Raw genomic sequence first — 13106 nt, 5'->3', positions numbered from 1 at the left:
CTAAGTGTTTTAAATCTGTGTCTCCTGTTTTAATATATATATATATATATATATTTATATATATAGCATAGCAGGTGATGCGGCCTGAGAAATCATGCCTTAAGTCGGCAGAGGAAAAATGTCAATAGACATCAAAATAGCTTTATAGGTTGGAAATCATGATTTTGAGATTGTCATGCCATCTGTGTAATTAGTTTATCAACTACATGCTAGTGGCAGTCACAGTGTTACAAACATTCTCTTTTAATACTAAAAGCCACGTTTAAAATCATATGACACACTGGTGAAATCATGCCTTAAGTCGGTAATGTTAAATCCCCATAGCGACTTAAGGCATGTTTTTGTTTGTGCTTGCTTTTCAAGTGTATAGGTTAGAAAAGTATCCAAGTACATAAGTTAGATGACTATTGCTCTTTTATGACTGAAATTATTCTTATTATTATTATACTTGATTGAGTTAGTTTAGGTAAGCTCCATTTTCATTGTGTTGTAAATGTAACTTTTAGTTAATGTATATTAAAAACATTCTTATTAATCGGAACACTCATTTCTATTTATGAGTACAAAAAGTAAACTCTTCCATTAAATTCAGCGCACTTTTTATTTTCAAGTTCACTTTTACACACAAAGCATGCAGAATTTTCATCAAAAAAATTTTTAGTTACTATAATATTATTCTACATGACTTACTGAACATTTTGATTACCTATTTTATAGACTTATCTTCGAGTATGTGAAAGTTATGAATTTTTCAATACTAGAAAGTTTACGGCCAATTTCCCGCATATTGCAAATTTGAGTAATTAATTTTCAAAAATTCATATAACATTCATTTTTAACGTTAGAAGGATGAATCTGGTGTTGAATTATTCACAATTTTGTGCTCTATCAAGATAAAATAAAAAACAAAAAACTGAAAATCCGACTTAGGGCATGGTTTCTCAGGCTGCATCACTAATATATATATATATATCTTTGTAGCACTTAACAGAAAACACTTAAGAGTTTCATAATATAAATATGAACAGGATACATACAACACGGATAGATTAAAAACACTTGAAAACATACATTTAAATGAGAATTTTCGGGGGCTGGGCCCCCTTTGTCAATCAACCAGGAAGTGGAGTGGTGCAGATTTGAACATTCTCATGTGTTCAAATGAATGTAAACCTGACCAAATATCGATGGTAGAAAGTCAAATTGTTGTAAGAGACAGAACTCGGTTTTTTCAGGAGAGCTAAAAAACTTCTAGAATCATCATTTCAACAACAATTATCTTCTTTCATGTGTATATGTGCTTCATTTCAACTATTTTCTATGAGAATATTATTCAAATTTCATTTTTTTCTATTTTTAACCAATTTATGGCACTTACAACATTTTGCCATTACAAAATTTGAGCTTAATGTCAGTTACAACAATCTGACTCGACATATTCCCGTGTTATTTAGATTTTGTCTCTTGCAACATTCTGCCTTACACTGAAATTTACTGTATGGAGGTTACAATTTTAATTTTTCTCTAAAATTAATCTAATGATTAAGAAAAAAGAGATTTTATTAGAATAGAATCAATTTATTCATCATTTATAATCATAGGCATTGTATAACTTATCATAAAGTTTCCTATAACTTAGTTTTGTGTATCATGGTCTTACTCCCCACATCCACAGTTCCATTCAATGCTCAGTTATTAGAGAAAATTGAATCAATTATCTTGTATAATTTAAAATTCAGCAATTAGAAATAATTAAGATTAATAGAAAATTTAACAAGTAGGCAAAAATAAGAAAATAACATGGAAATTAAGAGTACAAAAGAATAACTTGCATAGGCTACGTACATGCACAGTTGCATGTACATCATTCACTGCTCAGTTAGCAGTCTAAATCAGGTCAATTGCCTTGCACAATTAATTCCAAATAAAAGCAGTTAGAAAACAATAACATGGATAAATTGAAGTAGAAGATAAAAAAATAAGCAAATAATTTAAATATTTATAAAGTTGTAAATAATGCACTGAATAATGAAATATTTGTCCATAGTAGTAAGTAGTAACTATTAAATCTATCAACTACAAGTCTATCCTAATATTCATTTCCTAATAAATCACTAGTATTATTATTGATTTTTATTTGTAATCTAATAGTTATTCTGATACTCTAAACTTCTACAGAGTCTTCTTCATCTGTCTCTGGTAGAACGTCAGCTGTCTTTTTGTTATGAGGGATCTGGAAGTATTCAGTATGGAATCTTTCAGGGATGATTCCATTTTTACACAAATCTGTTAAGTTTTTATATTTTCTCTCATTTATTGGAAGCTTATCATTGTACAGTTGGGTTTTTGATGTTACTTCAGTCTTGCTCCTTCTACAAAGCATTGATATTTTCCTTGTTTCTTCATCTTCATCATAGCTATTTCTTAGATTCATTTTCATCTCCTTTTTTAAACTGGCAAATTCTGTAGTACTGGTATTAGATTTCTTGGCCAATTCAACCAACATAGCAGCTCTACTAGTCATTTTTTCCAACCTGTGAAAAAACATTTCATCAATATTATACAATAACAAATTAATAATGACTTATTGGAAATTGATAAAGGAGTTGAGTGAAATAATCAATTTCCAATTTGTTTTAATAATTCAACTTATTAAAAAGTAGAAGTGATCAAGTAGGCCCACCCCACTCTGTCTTCTCAAAAATAAGTATCTTATATCCACTGTAAGTAATATGTAACTTATATCCACAATAAGTAACTTAATCCATGTATCCATCCTCTACCCACCATAAACAAGTAATGTCCTACCTCTGTGTATATATCCTAGAAGAATAGACTATCCTACAATGTATAGACCACATCATTGTATATTACTATGTTTCCTGTTTTCATTATTTGCACATAAATTGATTGAATCTCCAATGAAAAAATAACCTGCATCAAATTCAGAAGTAGCCTATGTTATTTGAAACTGATTACAATTGAGTTGGTGATGCAGACAACTGAGAATATAAAGCTTCAAAATAATATTTAAATTAGTACTTAATACTTAATTAGAGTGGTGTTCAATGATTAAAAATAACGATAGATAACTCACCTCTCAAAGAAATGATGAAACAGTTTACAAACTCATTCTCTTGATAAGTTTTCCTGGATAATTCAATTTCAAACAACAAAAATATACAGCAAATCACGCTACACAGACCAATGAAACAAGAATCACGCTTCAACTTCCACTGAAACATAACCTAGAACCATGTGACTGGTGGCTTATACAACATTTTGGCTAGCAGAGATTGAAAACTGGATCCAGTAAAAAATGTTCTTGGATGACAATACAACATTCTGCCTTTCAGTTTCTAGCTCATACAACATTTTGACTTTCAAAGACTTGCCATATTGGCAGTTACAACAAACTTTATTCTTCTTTTTCTCCCTTAAAATGAATTAGATGGTTACAACATTTTGCTGGGACGTAAAACAAGCACATATCTATCAGCTGGACTCAAAAACCAATTTTCCCAGATTTTGGCGCTTACAACATTTTGACTTTCAACCATCGATATAGTTCTGTGTGTGTGTGTGTGTGTGTGTGTGTGTGTGTGTGTGTGTGTGTGTGTGTGTGTGTGTGTGTGTGTGTGGTGTGTGTGTGTGTGGTGTGTGTGTGTGTTTAGTGTGTTTGTTATTATATATATATATATATATATATATATATATATATAATCTGTTCGTTAGTAAATTGTGTATCATCAATAATTGAATGAGTGTTAGCGAGTTTTTATTTTCAACTTACTGAACTTACTGAAGGCGAAAAACGTTTTCCGTCTGTTTGTATGTTCAACAGTAACTTTAGAAAGAATTGATCAATCAGCTTCATATTTTGACCACGAACCTTTTTTTCAGGTCGATTTTGTTGGACAACAAAAATAACTCACTCCTTCGTCCTTTTTCAGGATATGAAAATAACATTGAGAGTTCAGAAGAAAAAAAATTGTTTTTATTTATTATTTTGACAGCTGGAGTTAATCTCATGCTATTTCTTTAATTTTTCCATTCATTTAAAAAGCTAATGTTATTTGGGAATTATCAAATAGACTGTCAGACTGACAAACTTTATGCGCTGACTCATGATTTCAGTTGAATAGTACACAACAGATTCAATTTATGAGTTCTCGCTTCTGTTAACGTATGTCTACCTGTGAATTTTTTGTCTGTAACATACACGTAATTAATAATACTGCTTGTGATAGCAGTTGCTATGACATATATAAATTTGGTATAATTTTTTCTGTTCAAGGTGTTGAGAAAAAGCCACTATTAGTGTTCAATAACACTTGATTATACTATGTACAAACGGTACTTATTGATTTCATACTTGTATAATTTATTAGTATATTAAAATGTTGAGATCATTGACACGGTTTGAGATATTCATGTTCAGTTTTCGCCAATAATTTTCTTTTGAGATTCTGTATCGAGAACATTATCATAATGACCACGTTCTCATTTGAAAAATGAACTTGGATTTAAAATAAAGCTGTATTTGTAATGAAATTGAATCCATATGACGAATTCAAGATGGCGGACAAAAGTTTTGAAGCGAGAGAAAGTAGTTTTCTACTTTCCTTGCCCTATTACCAAAGGTAAAGACAGTATTGTTTTCCAAACAAAATTAAGGTACCCTAATTTCAAGTTTTCTATAAGTTTCAAGGTCTTCTCAGTTCAAAAACATGATTTTTGGGTTTTGGTCTGTGTGTTGTATGTGTGTTTGTGTGTGTGTGTGTGTGTGTGTGTGTGTGTGTGTGTGTGTGTGTGTGTGTGTGTGTGTGTGTGTGTGTCTGTGAGTACGATAACTCAATTCCTAATTAACCGATTGATTTGAAATTTTAAACTTGAGGTCCTTATACCATGAGGATCCGACAATGAGAAATTCAATTCAAGATTGCGGAAAAAATGGCGGATAATTACTGAAAAACCATGTTTTTCACGGTTTTCTCGAAATTGCTCTAACGATTTTCTTTGAATCTATACCCTCAATAGCCTGGTAGTTGCGGTAGAAGACCAAAGGACTGCGGATTTGATTGAGAAATCAATCCGAGATAAGAAGCCTGGGCTGAGAGTAGAGAAGTTGATTAAAAAGAAGCCATGAATGATTATCTTTGATGTTCTGGTTGAGAATGGTGAAGATATTGCATTGGAAGACTTCAGAGCTCAAAATACAAAGCTCTCAAAAGAGAGCTTCAGAGAAAATGTCAGAGTTCTCTTCAAAACTGGGCAAAGAGTCAAAGAACGAAGACATTATGTTGTTGAGGCCTGTGAGACCTTTAAGGTGCAATAAATGTTTGATATATGGACTCCTTGCCAAGTCCAGTTCAGAAAACCGAGTACACTGCTCACGATGTGGAGAGATGGACCATCTCGTGAAGGATTGCAACAAGAGTGCAAGAGAAGCATCATGTGTAAACTGCTTGAGAGATAAGAAACCAGGTAATCATAGTGTTGATGCTAAAAGATGGCCGGTTTATATGCGAGCGGTAGATATGGAGAGGAAAAGAATCAATCTTGACGATGATTGAAGTGTGTCAACTTAACCTGCAGGGTTCCTATGTTTGTCAGTCAGAATTTGAGAGGTTGGTGGAAGAAAGCCGGTTCAAGATCCCACTCTTGCAGGAAATCTATACTATTGAAGGACAAATGAGAGGTACCTATAAAGGAAATTTTGATCTGAGAAGAAATTTTGAAAGAACAAATATTGACCTCACTTTGTTCAAAAACATGGATGAGCTTGACATGAAATGGAATGTCACTGAAGAGAGCAGCAGTGATCAGCGATTGATTATCATCAGCATTGAAATTCATGGAGAGAGACCACAGAACGGCATTAGGCCTGCGGTTTAATACACGAAATGCTGCCTGGACTCGTTTATCGAGAGAGATTGTTCATAAAATTGAGGAACTACAATTGGATGTTCAGATAGATGTTGTTGTGACAAATTTCATGAATTGTCCAACTTTGGTATGTGAGTGAGTGCTGGGAAGGTGAGTTTCAAAACTTAAATCCACGAGATGATGGAATAATGAACTCACCAATTTGAAAAGAGCTGAAGAAGCAGAGGAGACCTATGTGTATGTCATTTTTATTGACATTGCAGGAGCATTTGACAGACTGTGGTGGCCTTCAGTTCTATATCAGCTGAAGAAGAGGGATGTGAATAAACAGGGAAACCTTGCAATTAGAATTCACTTTGACCAAAGAGACGTGGTGTATAAAGTTGGAGCTGTGGATGGACGAAAATATCTAACGTGTGGTTGCCCACAAGGAAGTATTTTGAGGCCTACTAAGTGGATAGTCGAGTTTGATTCTTTATTACGAAAAAGAATTCCAGAAGGGTGTAGTGTGCTGGCATATGCTGATGATTTGGTTGTTGTCATCAAAGCATCATCAAGAGTGCAGATAGAAGAAAGGGGGAGAAGCGTCAATGAAGTTGATTGAAAATTGGTGTGGAATGCACAAAATGAACATCAGTGTGGCCAAAACGCGGGCACTCATGCTGGAATAACATTTTAATAGATATTGGCGGCCAAGGATACATTTGCAGGGAGTCTTGATTTCGTTTGCTGATGTGGTCAAATACCTGGGAGTCTGTTTGGATGAGAAGCTGAGTTCCAAAGAACACATAATGCGCACTGGTAGGAAGCATACTCGTGGAGGTAGGTAGGTAGAGCAGTTTATTTAAAAGAACACATAGTCGAGATATTTCATCTGTAGAACAGCTGTTTTGATGAATTTTTAGAAATCATTGAATTTAACGATAATTTACACAAAGGAAAGTACTCTGAAAACAATCATATACAGTATGATCGCAGCCGCCAATTGTCATTATGTTATTCCCCAAAATTATTCTCGTTTAAGAATGAGGCTAACAGTTCAATGATCAAGGAAAGTTGTGTGAGTGTACCCCATCAGATTTTTTCAATTGGAATAGGATCCTCATGGAACCTACTGTCATATCATACTTGTAGAAGAGATATTGAGCTGTTTCCATAATATTTCTCACCAACTCTGTATAATTACAAGTTGCGGATTTCAAAGATCAATACAACAGTTCATGCGACTTTTTTTTGCGACTTCTTCAACCCAGGGGGTCGTTAGTACTCAATCAATCCCTAAAACCTTAACCAAATCCCACAATTCTAAATTCATTGAATCGAGTTTCTCATTCAAGCATGACTCTGAGATATAATTTCCAACAGCTCTATTCCACCACATCCCGGTCGTATATCTTATAAACTTTTCAGAGTCGACAATATCAGTTATTTGTTGAAATTGAAACAACGCCGATTTATGAAGTTACATCACAATATTATATCATCGTTATTCAAATTGCATTCAATCTTTATTCTCATTACGGTAATTAATTTTTCATACTTTGAAAAAATTCGTTGAATGATTAGCAGCTATACTGTCATTTAGTGTAAATTAGTGAATTAGTGTATGAGCTAGTAAATATTGTAAAATACATAGATGAAGAACTTCAATCTTATCTTTTCTGAAATAAACGACACTAGACTTTCGAGAATATACATTAACATTAATATAGAAGGCTGATATACAGAGTGAGTATGGGAACCCTTCAATAAGTTGAAGACTGTTGTAGATATAATACTGTAACTTTCAGGATAAGTTATCAGTCGAATACTCTACCTTTCAACGTACAACTGAATTTCAACCCCTCATAAGGGAGTGACTAAGGGGTTGTAACTCGAATATTTGAAATGCAAATACCCATTGTGTGGTACATAATTTTAAAGACCTTTTTAAAACAAAAAAGATGGCATCGATAAAGATATGCTACTCTGTTTCCAATATTGAGGGTATTTATCAGTTTAATAATTGGAATTCTCTTGGAAACGACCAGAGTATTAAAAATCAGATTGCCAATTTTCATTACCTAAGAACTCAAAATTTCACAAGATTACTGTTTTCTGGGGCTGTTTCTATGATATGAAATTGGAAAATAGTTATTTGTGCAACTAGTGCACAAAGTGCCACTTTGCTGCACCAAAAGAAACGTTTACGCACGAGCCATAGGCGAGTGTGGAATGATGGTTTCTTGAGTGCAGCAAAGAAACTTTGCGCACTTATTGCACATTAAATTTTTCCTTCAGTTACCATAGAATGTGAGAAGTCAGTAATAGATGGTGAACATGTCCTATAACAAATAAAATGTTTGTTTGTGCAAATCTTTAGTATTTTTAATGCTGATAATTAATATTGCAACCATTCCACAACAGAATTATTCCAAATTTAGTCTAAATGAAACTAGAATGAATATTATAAAGTTATATCAGATTCAATTATAATAATACTTCATCTACAAAAAGTCATCAGCAAATGTAGAAATGGCCATATCACTTGTCTGGATATGTTTTTGAGCCATCAATGAGCCTCACAAACGTCCTACTTCACCTGTGACTAACAGTTTAATATTCTCCTATCCGAAAACACAAAAGTTTTGCAGCAAAACTTTGAGTATACTTATACGGTGCCCATTAGTATGTTTTATTGATTAATTTGTCTATGCGATCAAAGCTGTAAGCTTATGTTTAAATTTTTCTATCAATGTGAATAAATAAATAAGTTAATATGCCCAGGACTGATCAAGGATTAGTGATCAGCCCTCAGGACAGACTGAAATCTAACCTGACCATTCTATGAAATTTTTATGTGTCCTATCTATTCCACTTCCAAATATCCTCATGTTTGAGTCTAAATGATAAATTATACACAATTAGTGTAAAAATATAGTTCCAGCTTGTTTTTTCTTGTAAATACATTGGTAAATGTGTTAATTTGGCCTTTCTGCTTTTCTGGCCAAGCGACCAGTAGCAGCATGAAACGTATTATTAAGATTATACTGCATTATTTAAAACGTGATTAAATTATATTTTATAGACATTACATTTACCTGAAATGCTGAACTTCAATCATTGAAGTCACTGTTGAGTAAACAGGTTGTAAATCCAGTGTTTTTGATTACAGTATTCAATAACATCTATTCTATATCCTGTTTCTATTCCATCAACGGCATTCATTGAAGTTGTTCTACGAAAATGTGAGTAGAGATGTTCGGGGAGTTGAAGAACTGAATAACTTTTTCGAAGTGTAAATATTTATGTTTCAAACCTAATGGATACATTAGTGTTTTGAAAATATAACAATCACAGTCTTAGTATCAGAAACAAGAGTAACCTAACCACAAAAGTAAATAAAGATATAAAAATACTTGATTCCTTGATAATAAAAATGGTCGATAAATGTTTCTAATGTACTTCAGTTAAAAATATATTCATGTATAAAACATATTCAGGTTTACCAACATTTCTTCTACTTTGCCGCACTCTACCGTCATGAAGCGTGTCAACTATTTTGTGTTGTTATGTTGCAAATTTGGAGTAGGGCAAAGTACTTTGCCACACTCAAATCTACATTCCAGCACTGGGTGTGGGAATAAGGTATTTTGTGTACCATAATTGATGCTGGAATGAGCACTTTTTCGGGTAACTGTAGGAAAATAACTATTGTGCAACTAGTGCACAAAGTGACAGTTTGCTTCACTGAAAGAAACCTTCATGCCCAAGCCATAGGCGAGGGCGGAATGGCTTCTCAAGTGCAGCAGAGGAGCTTTGCACATGTATCTCACATACATTTTTTCCTACAGTTACCATTGAATATGAAAAGTGAATAATTATGGGTAAAATGATGGCTGAAATCCATCAAATGTTTGTGTGTACGATGCTGTTATTAATAACCTCAATTCATTTAAAAATTAATAATCCAATTGAAGTTGAAAATTCTCAGCCAAGTTCTCATTTTTATTCATTCAAGAATCAGAAAAAATACAGATAGAACAAAACATTTGCATTCAAAATACGGTACATGCCAACAGCTGATTGGGATGGCTGCAAGATGGCTGAACCGACAAACGCGCAACCTAGTGGGAGGAATCGTACCTAAGTTTGTTTCATCCAGCTGAAAAGTACTGAAACAGGATTCAGAAATTTAGACTTTTGCTCAAATTACCGAGAAAAATGCTCAAAGTAAACTGAAAAATATTTATAAAAATAACATAGAAAACAGAGAATATTTATCATAGTATTTGTATGTTTTTTATTATTTTTATTTATATGGATATCGACCGGTAATCATTTAACCTAAAAATTCGAATTTTATAATGTATATTTGCTACTTTTCTCATTTCTTGCAGTTAAAATGATAATTATCAATAGAAAAGAACTATTATTTATTATTAAATGATGAGAATTCGTGAATGATGATTTCTAGATTGGGATTTTATCATAAATGTAGGGTAGCCATTGAAATGATTCTTATCTTAATCTAACCACAGTCATTGTTACCAACTTAACTTATGTTTTCGTGCACTAATCTCCCATATAACCCACCCATTATTTTGTGTTGCCATGTTGCAAATCTGGTGTACGCAAAGTAATACTTTGCGCACTAGAGCGGAAAAGTGATTCTTTGCGTTCTGTAACCAGTGCAGGAATGGCCACTTTTCAAGGTATATGTAGGAAATATGTATTTTTTCTCATAATGGAACCTACAAACGTGAGAAATCCGAAGGAGGTGAAGTAATTTTCTAAGAGGAGCATTTAAATATCAAATGAGTGAACTGTAGGTAGATTCAGGACAAACTTGAAAGGTCATAGCTTAAGACTACAAATTGGAAAAAGAAAAACTGATCGCTATCTTGCACCGATACAATATTTATCACCTCGTTTACTCACAAATGTTGAAGATTTAACAACGCCGTAAATAACTCCATTGGACATGAATCTTGAAAAATTTATCACCAACGTAAAAACATTCGCTTGAGAAGGTAGTTGGCAGTTAAGTGATGGCAAAGGCCAATAACCCTACAACGGTTTGACCAAGTAACCATAAAACAATACGTACATGGAAATTTCTAGAATAAGCAGAATAAACATTATTACTAAAGTGAGGCTTTTAGAAAGGTGTTCACATTCAACAATTGCTCCTACAATGAGGCTATTCACTAGATTGCTAATATTTCTATTAAGTAATTTACTCTCATTTATGAAATGGCGAAATTGGAAAGGTGTTTGACATTCAACAATTGAATTTTTCACATTATCACTTTATGATGTATTGAGAACTTGAAAAATGAGGAAAAATATACTTGATATAAACACCAAATTAGTAGGTAGATACGACCAGATACTCTCTAATTATATTCACTAACATTATTTGAATAACAAATCGCTTGTTCCTAGTTTCTGTACTAGTTCATGCACTAAGAATCTTTAAGAGTTAATGATATAGCAGAACTCTTAAAAATGTTCAATTTGCTCTGTTTGATTCACTTCTTTTTTATAGAGTTATGCTTTGGGATAGTTCATCCCAGGCAGTTAAGATACTCAGAATTCAAAAATGGGGAATTAGAGTAATGATGAAAGTTGCCATTCCTATAAGTTGTAGGCCTCATTTTTTTAAAATGTAAATATTCCCCCTTCACCAAGCTTGTATATTTTCAAATTCCTTTGTTATATTGTGGAAAAGATTAGTTATGCTAAGGTGATATATTCCACTTGCATAAAACAAAACTGGAAAAATATAAAACTTGGCCCTCTTGGGAGATGACTGGTTTCTAGATTCTAGGTAACTCATAAAAAATGAGTTCACAAGGTGACAAGTCGTGTGACCAAGAGGGCCAGTCTGCGCCAAGGAAAGTAGATAACTGTACTGAATACTAACTATCCTGTATACTATCATTGACTATAGACATGAATAGATGACTATAGACTATTCATGTCTATAGTCAATAATACTACTATCCTCGACTCTGCGCAACGGAATGAGACGTCCAAAGAAGGTCTGTCCAAGGATCATAGAAATGCCATAGCATTCTCTGTGTGGACCATACTCCTGATACGTTTTTTCAATTGTGACAGTTTCCCCAATCGTTTTCTCAATTCTTTGTTTCAAGAAGGACTTTAAAATGATGTTTCACACAATGGGTGTTTACATTTAAAATATTCGATTTACAACCCCCAAGTCACCCGCTTATGAGGGGTTGAAATTCAGTTGTACGTCAAAAGGTAGAGTATTCGACCAATAACTTATCCTGAAAGTTACAGTATTATATCTACAACAGTCTTCAACTTATTGAAGGGTTCCCATACATATAACGCACTCTGTATATTAGCTCTATATATTAATATAGAATGTTTGATATTCCTTAGTTTCCTTGCAGAAAAGATAAGATTGAAGTTCTTTATTCATTTATGTTACAATATTTATATATATATTACATGATAGAAAACACTTACAGTTTTATAATATAAATTTAAACTGGAATCACTTGACATAGATGGATTAAAAACACTTGAATTATTTTCGGAAATTTACGATGGCTGTGCCATATTAAGTTTCCATATTCGTCAACCATGTACCTTATGGCATATGGTATCATGGAAACACTTCACAGTTCAAAAATACTAATTTAAACAGGAAACAAACGACACAGATAGATTAGAAACTTACATCATTTTCGAAATATTCGGTGGCTTAGCCAACCTTCCTCAGCGAAGTAGGTGCTCTTAGAACACCGCCTTATTTCTTAGAACACCACTCACTACATCTAGTTCACTGAGGAAGGTTGGCTAAGCCACCGAAAATTTCAGAAATAGTGTAAGTTTTCAAGTTTCAAGATACTGAGCCCTATTTTCAGCGTATAGTGAGTATAGTAAATCTTACGTTGATGCACCTTGTCCAATTATTCCGGGAGTTTTGAGCAATGGAGAAGTAGATGAAAATAAATAAGGAATTGCCGAGGTCATCAGGGTGATTTACAGCATTCAATTGGGGTTTTCGCATTGAGCTACTGCCTGTCCAGATGAATGTGTGACCCGGTTGCCTGGTTTGCTGCGCGTCTTGGCAATGGCGTAACTAGTCTGACTGCGCCCCAATGCTAGTATTCTTGTGCTCCCCTATTTGTAGACTCATTCACATCCCCCCAAAAACCAAAAACCTTGAAAACCTCTCCTACGAAACTAATGACATT

The 13106-nt window shown here is 33.5% G+C and overlaps 1 protein-coding gene and 1 long non-coding RNA gene across 2 annotated transcripts in view; one reads left to right on the top strand and one right to left on the bottom strand.

The window, feature by feature from the left end:
* The window catches only part of LOC111044942 (agrin), a 118903-nt gene that overhangs the window by 16111 nt on the left and 89686 nt on the right, over nt 1-13106 (top strand). The window lies entirely within an intron of this gene.
* On the bottom strand, nt 2226-3308 carry LOC120355080. The gene is made up of 2 exons (XR_005573421.1): nt 3098-3308; nt 2226-2534 (listed from the first exon to the last, which is right to left on the bottom strand). It is a non-coding gene; the product is annotated as an uncharacterized LOC120355080 (long non-coding RNA).

Source organism: Nilaparvata lugens, chromosome X, assembly GCF_014356525.2.
Source record: "Nilaparvata lugens isolate BPH chromosome X, ASM1435652v1, whole genome shotgun sequence".
Taxonomy (NCBI): domain Eukaryota; kingdom Metazoa; phylum Arthropoda; class Insecta; order Hemiptera; family Delphacidae; genus Nilaparvata; species Nilaparvata lugens.
Note: the sequence above shows the minus strand (reverse complement) of the source record. Positions and strands in the feature narration are given on the sequence as shown.